The sequence below is a fragment of the Malania oleifera genome, chromosome 7 (genome assembly GCF_029873635.1).
Source record: "Malania oleifera isolate guangnan ecotype guangnan chromosome 7, ASM2987363v1, whole genome shotgun sequence".
NCBI classification, from domain to species: Eukaryota; Viridiplantae; Streptophyta; class Magnoliopsida; order Santalales; family Ximeniaceae; genus Malania; species Malania oleifera.
In genome coordinates, this window is record NC_080423.1 from 97,693,961 (window position 1) to 97,708,268 (window position 14,308).

The following is a 14,308-nucleotide window of genomic DNA, read 5'->3' on the forward strand; positions in this document are numbered from 1 at the left end:
CAAATTTGGCTCTGTAAATAGTGAAAACCCAGATTTTTTAACAAATTTCAACGAGAAACTCTCTCTCTCTCTCTCTCTCTTTTTCTCTCTCTCTAAAACGTTTATCCTTCATTCTCTCTTTGATCCTGGCCCCATTTCTCGCCAGATTGAAGATCTGAGGCCACCACGATGCTCCTAGCAAAGTTCTCTACAAGTCTGCCAGAGCAAATCATGGGGAAAGTTGGTTTGAAATTCATCCCAAATACAGGGTAAGGTATTTTATTTAGATTATGCCTTCCTTGTAGTTATAAGAAATGTCATAGATAAGAAAATACTGATGTTTTGTTCTAAGAGATATTGTTTTCAAGATGTTGAGCTAAGAACCTGGCGGGCATAGGGCCAGAATTTCGTAAAGGCTTTTCAAAGATAAGGTAAAGGAAATATGTTATGTTAGGAGATTTACTTACGTTATCAGAAATTATATATATATATATATATATATATATATATAACTGTCTATGTAATCATCTAAAATAAATTGTATATGTATACATATTTTGTCTGTATAAAATCTGCAATTATCTAACTATATTTGTATAACTTGAAATACTGAAAAACTACATAATGTATACCAGATATTATACAGAATGTGAATTTTCAAAGAATGTGTGGCCTGAGTATATGATATTGTAATGGAGTTTTATATAGTTTTTCAGTATTTCAAGTTATACAAATATAGTTAGATAATTGACATTTTATATAGACAGAATATGTATACATATATAGTTTATTTCAGATGATTACATAGACAATTATATATATATATATATATATATATCAGTATATTTATATTTATTCAGAACAGTATATACAGTGTATATAGAAAGTTATGTTTTCCTAAATGCCATAACACTTAGATTAAACAGAAAGGAAGTACACACAGATTATATAGAAAGAAAGTACAGACAGATTACACAGCTATATCATCAAGATGCTACAGATATTACAGTATTTATAGTACAGTAATATAGAGTTATGGTTATTTTGAAAATATAATGAAAATAGTATAAAGACTATAGTATGTATATATATAGTATCAGAACCCTGTGGAAAGATTACAGACAGATACAGTACAGATATAGAATACAGAATACAGAGCAAGGTACCGTTGCTAGATACAGATAGAGTGCAACCACATATCTCAGATAGTGTGTGTGAAGTGACCTGAAGAATAATATGATTTTAATAATAAGAGGGAGAGAAATAGAAAAAAAAAAACAGAAGGACGCGTTCGTCGACGACATTGCATTTTAGGGGATAACCATAATTTCAAGGAAATTGCCAGGACTCGTCGATGAATACAGGGCCTCGTCGACGAGTGCATAAGAAAATTCGTCGACGAACACAGGGCTTCGTCGACGAGAAAATCCCGAGAGAGGTTCTGGGGCAGCCTGAATTTCGTCGACGAATACAAGGCCTCATCGATGAATTTAATGAAGGACTCGTCGATGAGGTGATGTGTCTCGTCAACGAAATCCCCTGTCTATAAATAGAAAAATCCATATTTTTAAGCTTCTCTAAGAGGCTAACTCTCTCTCTCTCTCTCTCTCCCTCTCTCCCCTTCGGTTCTCTCCCTTTCTTTCATCAATTTCAGGCCAGATCTTCACCGGATCAACAATTTGAAGTCACCACGACGCTCCTGGGGAAGTTCTCTCTAAATCTGCCGGAGCGGATCGTCGGTGAAAGTAAGGTGGAAACCATCCCAAATCCAGGGTAAGGCTTTTTACTCAATATTTGGATTTGTGACAGTTGTAAAAAGTGTTATACGCTTAGAAATACTGAACTTTAATTCTGGGCAATGTTGTTTCCAGGGGTGTTGAATTGGGAACGTAGGGAATTATCCCTAAGTTGAGGTAAGGCTTTTAAGACGAATTTGACTTAGTGATAGTTATATAAAATATTGTACGTACGAAAATACTGAACTTTAATACTGAAAGTTTTTATTTTTAGGGTGTTGAGTTAGGAACCCTGCGGGTGCGGGGCAGTTTTATTAGGGGCTTTTCAGGAATCAGGTAAGGGGATAAACTAAACTAGTTCTTTTTTAGAAAATGTATATATATATATATATATATATATATATATATAGTATTTGATTCTGGAAAGTATATATTTTTATATATATATATATATATATATATATATGAGTTATATTTGGGGAAATACTGTTTAAATAATGTTATGTTGAATACGTGGAAAATATGTTTAGTGTGGTATGAATATAATACGTTGGAAATACTATTTTCTGGGAATGTGAATGATACGGATTTTTATGATGTAAAACCGATGTACAGGCCGAGGTTTTTATATGTTTGCCAACGTACGGGCTGTGCTATGTGACCGTGATTTGGCGGCATACCGGCCGTGCTATGATGTGGTTTGCCGACGTACGAGCCGTGCTATGTTATGATTTGCTGGCGTACGGGCCGTGCCATGTTGTGATTTTCCAGCGTACGGGCTGTGCTAAGATGTGATTGCCGGCGTACGAGCCGTGCTATGATAAAATGTGTATTACTGGCGTATGGGCCGATGATTTTTATGATATACGTATATGTGCAAAATGATATGATTGATTTGATAAATAATGATATGAAATATCCATGTATCACGATTTTAGTATATGTATATGATATCAGAACCTGGTTGGCTTGGTCTAGGCTAGCACTTGCACAGTACCGTTGCTATGTGTCCATGGTCTTCGTGATCATGTTATCTGTGTTAACGCCGCTGTACGGAGTGGAGTGAGATTGGATGGTTGATGTGGTTTATAAGAAGTGTGCCGATCGCCCCTGGTGTACCGACTAGGTCTGGCAGACCCATCGGACCTATAGACTACTGTTTGACTTGGCAGTGGTCGGCCAACCATTGTCAAGTCCCGCCCTCGGGCCACACAACCCAGTCATGTGGGGGTAATACATGACAACAGCCAGCTAACCTACCAGGATTATTTTTATGTTATTATTATCGTATGATATGAGATATGTTTATGAAAATGCAGTATGTTCTGCCATGTGTTGATATATATATATATATATATATATATATATATGATTTCCAGATTTGACGAAATAGTACTGAATATGTTATGTATGGTATATGTAGAACATAGAATACTCATGTTGCCACACACTGGTATTAGTTTATTTCCCTTACCGAGAGATGTTTCACCCCTAAATCTTATAAACTTTTCAGGAGCCCCAGATAGGAGAGCGGGAAAAGCCCCACTGAGCTAGTGTTGTTTATCTGCCCTCTGCGAAGGGTAAGTTTTTATAGGGACAGTTAGATTTTGTGGGAAATGTCCCTAGATATGATTTTTGAGATGTATATATAAAGAAATACAATGGTATAGTGACTCTGGTATATTGTAATGCATGTTATGGTGAGATGTATATGATTATATGCTTTCCGCTGCTTAGGCTTCTGCTATATATATTCTGTTAAATCCCTGGTACCCACGGGTCCAGGTGGATGGTGACTTGTTGAGCTGGGATGTATGACATTGATATTATTATCATAAAAAAAAAATGTGGAAAAATGAGTAGGTCGTGACAGTGTGGATACCGTTGACCGTGCTCGAAGAGTATGCAGCTCCCCAGTTCGCTGGGTGGAGGGGGTCGGTTTGACCAGGTAGTAGCGAGTCCCACGCCTAGGAGAGTATGCAGTTTGGCCGAGTTAAGGTAGTGTAGAGTATAGTGACTTACCTGGAGGGCCGACAACGTTAAGTCCCGCCTACGGGCCACACAACCCTGTCATGAGGGGTCAAATCATGACATACAGAGTCTCAGGGAAAGGACACAGTTATGTATATGCATACAATTTTACAACTTTTATTGTGTATAGTATGATGTAGCACTATGAATGATAGAAAGTTCAGATGATACAAATGTTTTAAGCTATTATACATGTGTTTTACAGAATTTCCATATCATGCAGTTTTAAATACTATTATTATAATGTTATGACTCGGTCACCACACACTAGTAATAGCATATTTTCACGTACTGAGTGTCAACTCACCCCATTACTTTACCATTTTTCAGGTGAGCCAACCAGATTAGGCTCGCGGATATGAAGTTTACTTGATTACCCGGTTGTAGGGTGAGTTATGACAAAGTTTTTGGGATAGATGATGCTGGAGGGGTTTACTTTTTATGGCTATGGTTTGTATATAATGAATTTTGATATTGTATAGTATATATATAAATGGTTATGTGATTTGTGTTTCCGCTGCTTACGTATGAATGTAGATATAGATGAAAAAAAAATGGTAAGAATTTTTGAGGTTGTTACACTACAAATCGGGCGATCTCTCTTTTCATGTTGGTCCACCAAAAAGATTCCCTCAAATCTCGGTACATTTTCGTACTACTAGGATGTACAGTATAAAGTGAACGATGTGCCTCTTCTAGAATGATCCATTTTATCACAACATCATTCGGTACACAAATCCTGCCGCGAAATCTCAATATCCCATCACTAGAGATAGTGAAATCCAGCTTTAACCCCTTCTGAACTCCTTCCATAATCTCAACCAACTCCAGATCCTCCTTCTGCACTACACAGATCCTCTCCTGCAAAATTGGTTGTACCACCAAGCTAGCAAGAACAACCTGATGTTTTCCTTCCACTACCTCCAAACTCAACCTCTCAAGGTCCATGCAAATCTGATGCTGAACCTCCACTACTGAGACTGACGCATCAACAGACTTCTGACTCAGAGCATCAGCTACCACATTAGCTTTTCTTGGGTGATAGCTAATACTACAGTCGTAGTCTTTAATCAATTCAAGCCATTTACGCTGTCTCATGTTGAGCTCCTTCTGGGTGAAAAAGTATTTAAGACTTTTATGGTCAATAAAAATCTCACACCTTTCACCGTATAAGTAGTGCCTCCAAATTTTTAGTGCAAACACTACTGCTGCTAATTCTAAATCATGCGTCAAGCAGTCTTCTCATATTCTTTAAGTTGACGGGAAGCGTAAGCAACTACTTTGCCCTGTTGCATTAGAACACAGCCAAGACCCTTTTTCAAAGCATCACTATATATAACAAAACCACCATCACTGGATGGAAGAGTCAGAACTGGAGCAATAACTGGTTGTCGTTTTAGCTCCTGGAAACTCAGCTCACACTCATCCGTCCAATCATACCTCACGTTCTTCCACGTGAGTTTCGTTAAAGGACCTGGTAAACTAAAGAACCCTTCAACAAACCGTCGGTAGTAACCTGAAAGACCCAGAAAACTTTTGATCTCCTGAACATTCTTTCGTCTCGCCCAGTCCACTACTGCTTCAATCTTACTCGGGTCCACATATATACCTTCTTTAGACACCACGTGCCCCAGAAATGTAATCTATTCAAGCCAGAACTCGCACTTCTTCAATTTAGCATACAACCTCTCATCTCTAAGCATTTGCAATACTAGCCTCAAATGAACTTCATGTTCTGCAGCACTCCTAGAATACACTAGGATATTTTCAATAAATACCACAACAAACCTGTCTAGATATTCGTGGAAAACCCTATTCATCAAATCCATAAATGCTGCGGGTGCATTAATTATACCAAAAGGCATAACCATAAATTCAAAATGGCCATACCGGGTTCGAAATGCAGTCTTCGAGACGTCCTCCGCTTTCACCTTCAGCTGGTGATACCTAGACCATAGGTCAATTTTAGAGAAGACCTGCGTGCCCTAAAGTTTATCAAACAAATCATCAATCCTGGGCAGCAGATACTTATTCTTTATCATCACCTTATTCAGTTCTCGATAATCGATGCACATCCTCATTGACTCATCCTTCTTTTTCACAAATAACATCGGTGCTGCCCAAGGAGAAACACTAGGTCGAATATACCCCTTGTCAAGCAGTTCCTGAAGCTGTTCTTTCAACTCTCTCAATTCGGTTGGAGCTATACAATACAGAGCTTTCGATATAGGCACCGTACCTGGAGCTAACTCAATAACAAATTCCACTTCACGGTCCGGAGGTAACCCTAGCAAGTCCTCTGGAAACACGTCAGGGAACTCGCACACTAAAGCAATCATCTCTAATTCCCGTTCTTCTGTCGGCGTGTCATTCACAAATGCTAGATACCCTTGGCACCCTTTAAGGAGTAGCCTTCTAACTTGCATAGCCGAAAGGATACGTGGTGTATAATGCACACACGATCCAAGGAACCGAAATTCCTGCTTTCCTGGTGGTCTGAATAACACCTCCCTCCTATGGCAATCGATACTGGCATAACTGGCAGACAACTAGTCCATTCCTAAGATGATATCAAAGTCATACATGTCGTACACCACAAGATCAACTGGTAGCATCCTTCCCCTAATTTCAACTGGGAAGTCAAGAACTACCTTGCTACATCCGACCACAGATCCAAACAGTGTAGCCACCATCAGTTCATAATCGAACAATTGCACCTCTAATCCACACAATTTAACAAACTTCGAGAAATAAAAGAATGTGTTGCCCCGGAATCAAATAATACAAAAACTTCATGAGAAAGCATATAAATGATACATGTGGCTATGTCACTAGCGTTCTCAGCGTCACCAGGAGTCAAAGAATACACCCTAACCTGGGCTGTACCCCCTTGCTAGCCGCCACGCTGTGTTAGAGCATTGCCTCCATATGGTTGCTACGAGGCTCCACTATTTCCCTGCATCGGATAGTCTCTCATCTGGTGCCTTTGCCTACCACACCACATACACGGCCCCGTAGACAACCAACACTGCCCCGAGTGTCTCTTTCCAAACAAAGGGCAATGTTGGAAACATGCGGTGTTTTGAGACGTACCACCACTCTTCTTCTTCCAATTAGCCTACTTTGCCCCAGATGAAGAATTAGGAGGCGTTGGCCTCTTCTTCGTGACCTGAACCTCTGTTTCCTCCAGCAAACACTCCTCTGCTACTGTGGCTTTATCAACCAATGAAGCAAAGTTCTGTAGCTGGAAGATCGTCATTTGCTTATGTATTTCGCTCCTCAAACCTCTCTGAAATTTTCAGGCCTTCTTCGCTTCATCCGGTATCACGAATGGAGCAAATTGGGACAACTCTTGGAATTTGGCAGCATACTGCTGCATTGTCAGCGATCCTCGCATCATGTTCATAAATTCTTCCATCTTCGCATTTCTAACTATAGCCAGAAAATATCGTTCAAAGAATAGCTCTTTGAATCGAGTCCACGTCAACACTATTGGTATCGATCGATGCTCTTCCATATGCTTTACCGATACCCACCATCTCTCAGCCTCCCCTGCCAACTTGAATGTGGCGAAGGCAACCTTCTGTCTCTCAGTGAAGTTCAACACATCCAGGATCTTCTCGATCTCCTGGATCCAATTCTCAGCACGAACTGGATCTGTACTGCCCACAAAAGTCGAAGGCTTCAACCTGGTGACCTGCTCAATGGAGCAACCCAACTCAGTCGTAGGACGATCCTACCCCCTATTTGTTCGCGCTACCTCAGCCATAAGCTACTGTGCGAAGTCCTACAAAACACTAGTGGAATCATTACCAACCTCAGGGCCGACACCCTCACTACTACTACCTCCCATGTTGGCAGTGATATCCCTGGATTCCATCCTGAAAACAATTACGAGAATCCATTAGAATGTAATGGCCTAAGCATCAACTAACATTACCATACTATAGATTCAATTCCCTTAAATCTATATATCCTGAATATCAATGTACTCCATTAATTTAACATCATCATTCTAACTCAAGTTTTGCCCTTTCCCTTGGAAACAATATCATCAATAGATTGCCATGATTTTCTAAACCCTTCAAATGATCCAGAAAAACATAGAAGTCTACCAACGGATATCGTCTCTAGGTAAACAAAACAAAACCCAAGATCGTATCCATGCCTTATACTCTGGTATATTCTAGACTACAAAACTAGCAACTCCTAAGTCCTGAACATATCCCTAATCAGGCAGCATGAATCAAATCATACTTTTGACTGGCTATGTCTCTAATACCAACTGTAATGACCCGACCCTTTATACGGACCCAGGTGTCACTCACTCATACAAAATACCTGTACCTATTCAAGATATAAAAACAACCCGCCCTAATAAGGGACATGTGGGTATAAATCATACATGATTACGATGTAAATGTCGCAGAAAAACATAAACATCCATTGGGATTTCCATCAGTCTTATACCAGAGTTTACTAATACATCCACACCATTTACATAAATTCAGACATAGAATAAATCCTGCTATTACAACCCTCCAAAAAGGAACTTCATCGAAGTTTAATACAAGATTCAAACGCTTACGTAAGCTAACCAAAAATAATCTCCCCAGGCCCTTTTCTACTAGGACCGACGTACTGATGGACCTGAAAACAAAGGTTGTATAATAGGGCAAGACACCTCTCAGTAAGAAAGAAAGTGTTACAACAGTGTGTAACTGCATATATGCACATTTTCATAGAACTCATACATTTGAAACATTTGTTTACAATACTATAAAATATAACATTTATCTGCACATCAAGTATTTATATCATGCATATGATTATTAGAACAATGACCAACTTGTCATACATGTATTGCCTATTTACCCTGTGGCACAGGTTGTGCACTGATATCTCCAACAATGCCCTGTTCGTGCAGGCATATGTCAAGTATCTATATATAGTCCGACTGCCCCCATCTGGTTTATTATTTTATCAGTGGTTTCATTACACTTGCTAGTCAACTATCTATGTACCCAAACTGATTTTAAACATGAATGGTTGCAATGTACCCTTCCAGTTGAGGAATTCCCTACCATTGGAGTTTCTTTCACCTCCAATACTGAAACTTTTTCAACTTCTTACATTCGAGTATCTTTCAACTCCTATTACTGGAGTATCTTTCAACTCCGTAGTAGCAAGTTGTGGTTCCATTTATCATAAATACAATTTATAGCAAAATATAGTAACCTGCGCAATTCCAGTATTTTCACAAATTCAATTAATCATATCGGGTTCAAACTGACGCCTATCCACTCAATTCCCCTTTTTACTTATATATAGCTCGGTGTATAACTGACCTCTGTTTTCCTCATTTTCAATATTACAAATTGGAACTCCGTTCCCATAATCTATATCAATAGTATAGAAAATTCATACATTTCCATTTCAACATATACCACACGAGTTTAGTCCAAAATCCGCTAAACGATAAAAAAATCCAGTAAACATCATTTAAATGAAACAGTAAAGGATTCAAGCATCTCCTATTACAATATAAATGCAAATAAGTAATTTTCATAAGGTTTTGAGATCATATGCCAAAATCTTAGTTTTTACCAAAAATTGTAAAATCGTCAAACCGACATTTCTACTTGGTAGAATTTCGCAAATAAGCAGTTAAATCATACATATAAATATAAACTAGCTTTTTGGCGGTTTAGTTTTCCAAAAAGTGTTATTGTAATCAAATTCTCCTTACCTTAAACTCAAAACGAAATCATGTACAAAACCGATCCAAATCGACAACCTGGGACCTCGAAACCTAAAAACCACAGAACATAACCTTACCATAACTTCGACTACTACGCAACAATCCAATAAAATTTGAGATCGGATCCTTACCTCGATTTTTGAGAAAATCCAAAAATCTCAAAAACTACGATTTGATTCCCTAAAATTGTAGAGTTTCCTCTTCTCATCCACGCAGTATCCTCCATTTTCGAAAACGGACGACGAACGAAGAAGAATCTTAAAGAAAGAGAGATTTCTTTGGTAGAGAGAGAGAGAGCTTTTGGGAGAAACTTGGCTCTTAAGCAACTCAAAACGGATATTTATAGGGCCTTTGACCAAGTCCAACTCGTTGACGAGGCGGCATCTTCGTCGATGAATCCACCACACAGTTCGTTGACGAGGCCATACCTTCATTGCCAAGCCCAGTTTGGATATTTTTACTGACGCGCTCAGTATTTGCTTGTCGATGAGGCTCTGAATTTCGTCGATGAGGCTCTGAAGGACTTCGTCGACGATCGTGACCCTTTGTCGACGAATCCAGCTTATACAGGTTTGGGTCTCTACAATTCGAATCTCTACAATATGTATATTTTGTAATTATATATTAAACACTTTAGCCACACATTGTTGTAACTTATTTCTTCCTTACTGAAAAGTGTCTCACCTCGGTGAATATTTAATCTTTTCAGGTTTTCCAGGTGATTGAGTTTAAATATCTTCAAGGCGTGGTTAGTTTTGTGGGTGGATCCCAGAATGGATATGTATATAGTTTTATGTTTAATATTTTGTCCTTGTTATGTAATATAAATAATGGAATGTACCTTTTTATGGGTTTTCATATGTAAATATAGCACTCTAGTATTTTGTTTGAGGTTATTTAATTAATTCTGCTGCGTGAATGGTATCAGAGACGGATAGATGGTCTCATAACACTCCGGGCCCTACGTGGCGAGTCCAGGGCGTTATAATAACACAACCTAGGGTCTGTCTATATAATCATAAATCCAATCAACACATGTACAACATATAATGAATCAGGCACACTACATACATGTGCTAGAAATGAAAGTGCAGAAAATAAATTCCGAAAATATAAAGAACACGCACAATATGTTATCGGGGTTCAGCCAATACGGCCTACGTCCCCACCTCAACTCGCAAGCCCAAGGATTACCACTATTACTCACTTAACGGATGGAGCGACACCGGTTACAACTAGGTCAAATTACACCAGGGTTGACCTCAACCTTTACACACTCTCCTTACGGGGCAGAGAAGGCCCTACCGATCCTTACAGGGTAGATCAATGCCCCCTCAGGCCACGCCTAGAATATCACATATATTCAATACAAATTTTGTGTACAAAGATATGTGCTTCTCCAACAAGCAGATTTGTACCGGTATTAACCAATGCACATCAACCAGATAGGAACTATAAGATCAGTGCGAATAATGTGTAATAGCATTCTAGGTAACGTCAATAATCAATCAAGTGTAAGAGTGTATTACTAATCTATTTTTGAAACAATATGTAAATATATTTCAACCACAAGTAGGGTTTCAAAGATTTTCAGAGAATATAATCAAAATATCTCTAAAATGATTTCCTTAAAATTCTAGCACAAGAGATATTTGAAATCAAGCTTGTTTGAAAAATATTTCATAAAGCACAACAAGCCTTTGAATACTTGCAACAATATTGCAAGATTCACAAGCTCTTGAGAGTATTCCCACTAAAGACTTATGAATTAAATCACAAGGGGACTCTCAAGCTCACTCTCAAAAAATCAACATCAAACAAATACAATGAGAGTGTGAGCCAATATAAACAATATCAAAAATACTCTTACCAAAGGATTTTAGCAGGTAAGATGAGTAACAGTTTTGAAATTCAGAGAATTTTGGCTAACGATATTTTCTAACTCATACTTAATCTTTCCAAATGAACTGGTATTTATAGACATTTATAAAAATATAACCATTAGGGAATCATTTGGTATTTTTGAAAAAGTTTAAGTATGGTTAATAAAAAATAACCCCATTTTAACCTTAATAAAATTTGAGCAACCTGAGAGGTTCAGTCGACCATTTTTAAGGTTCGGTCAACAAGATTGCTCAATTTGGTCGACCAAGGTGTTTTTGAACCGAGGTGTTGGTCGACCAGACATAAGGCAATTTTTAAACCTCTGAGGTTCGTTCGACCAGGTCAAGTTTGGTTGATCAGATTCATACATTCGGTTGACTAGGTCCTTTTATAACTAGGAGTTCGGTCAACTAGGGCGTTGAGAAATCCCCACATGTCAGTTCGGTTGACTAGGGTATTGATGTTCATTTTAAGATTGGTCGACTAGATGATCAAACCTTTGACCCTGGGGAGGTTCGATTGACCGAAGGTGCTCTGTGTGTTAGGGTTCGGTCGACCGAACACACTAACTTTGTGTATTTAATTGCTAACTCTCTTTTAAAGACACTCCTGTTCACATAATTGTTATTTCTAAGTTATAGAAGACTTTTCATATGACAATTTGGAACCTAAAGTCAGTCTATGGTCTTTGAGCTAATCCCTAAAAATCTGGCATCGATCGACTTCCTAAGGTCATTCAACGGTCTTGAGCTTATAGTCCCTACCATGCATGATATGCAGATTATTATAGACCGATAGATAATTAATACAGACCCAAATGATAAATATAAAAATATAATATAACTTGAAATACAAATCGATCTTCATGCGCTGCTCCTTTGCAACTTCATGGAATACACCGAGGTAAGCTCATTCAGGTGCTCTTACGGCTTCCACATTGCATCATCACATGTGCTAACTAAAACATAAATCTACTCAAATACTCAAAACACACAGATAAAATATTGTGGTTTGTCATAATCAAAACAGGGATCTGACCAAAAAGTCAACACATCCCATCTCAAAACTATTTTTATAGTATTGATTTGTGTATTTCTTTTTTCTCTAAAACTTGAAGATTGATGAAATTAAAATGAAAACAAATAGTTTGTAAAAATGTGCGTTTCCTTATTTTTAAAATTAATAAGCTCTCTCATGGAATCAAAATAATAATGAGTGATTACTAAAAATATGTAGGTCTAGTCAAAGAAAATCTTTTGAAAAAAGTGGGATATTGAATTCATCTATTTACTTTTAAGTCAAAATTAATAGAAGTGAAAACTAAAAAATTTCGCAAGATACATGCACGCACGCATACATATACAAATATACATATATAAATGTGTATATATACACGTATATATGCATGTACAAATGCCAGCATAGTAATATTGTACATTTATAAATTTTTCTTTTAAAAAATAGAGGTGATTAACAACACCCATATCTCACCCTTTGATGATCCTCCTATGAAGACAATGGGAAAAAAGAAGAAGAATTGGTTTGAAAAAGTTGAATGTTTATACTCTTGTTGAAAGTGAGAACAATTAGGGTTTTGGGAGGCATTTATTGAAATCTTGATATATGAGTTATGAATAATCTATATTGTCAAGGTTTTTGGGACAAAATTTAAAGAGCATTGTATGAAAAAGAAAAAAAAAATTCAAAAAGGTATAAAGAGAGTAAAACAATTGAGAGAGAGAAAGAGAAAACGATGTTGTATGTTAAACTTTAGAAAATAACTAACGGTGTAACTCTCAGGTGTAAGTTATCATTAAGATAAACATATCATGCTATAAGGAAGGTTAATTTTAGTTATTTTACTAAACTTTTTAGCAAGGTTAATATATATAATTTTATAAACTTGAGGAGAGTTCATGATTTCTTGGTAAATGTTGGGGGAGGTTAGTGTAGTTTATATATATTTATTTTAGAAAATCAAATTTATAATTATAAAATAGGTTTAAAAATACAAAAAATAATACGAAAACTTAAAAATTTTCAAATTTTCTCCTAAAATGTCGTTCAAAAAGTTATCAATTGTTTTTAAAAAAAAAAATTATTTTATAGTCATTGAGTACAAAGATGTAACATAAAATATTCCAAAAAAATCTGTCCTTTTCATATTTAAACATGATGAAGTTCTTATTGTTTTTTAAAATATTCAATTAAGATTTTAATCAATGTTTCAACAATATATTTATAATTTACTTGATTCTTTTCTTTAACATTCTTATTTTACCATTTCACATTCAAAATAATAAAAAATTTAACACAACTATATTTCATAAGTTGTATTCACAACTTATATTAATTGTAAGTCATGTTTCACATATGTTCTAGGATTTTGAGAACTAAATAAAATGATTAATAATTTTAACGTATTAATGCTTTTCAAAATATAAAATTAATAATTTTTTAAGGATCACTTTCATAATCTATCCATATAAACATGTCCATCGATAATTTGAATTATTTTAAGGAACTAAAATCATGTCCATGTAAGAATCATCCATCTATCAAATTTCATGACTTTTGTCTCCCAAACGAGTCATCAGTCATTAGAGAAGGACTTAGGGAAGCTTTGCCTTTCAGATGTAATGAATGCTAAGTGTATAGGATACACAAGAACCAGGGATGCTATAAGGAGAAAAGCATATGTGGGGTGTCTATTTTTTTTTTTCTTTTTATATTCTTTTGAATATATTTGTAAATTGTTGGATACATATAATCTTTTGTAATTAAGAGACATTTTAGTTACTTAATACACTGTATAGTTTATGCGGTATAGCATGAGAGGAAGACTATTAGGCTCCTTTCACCTTTTAGTTTGATTTTATGTACATACTTTAAAATATCATTATTTATGGATGAAAAG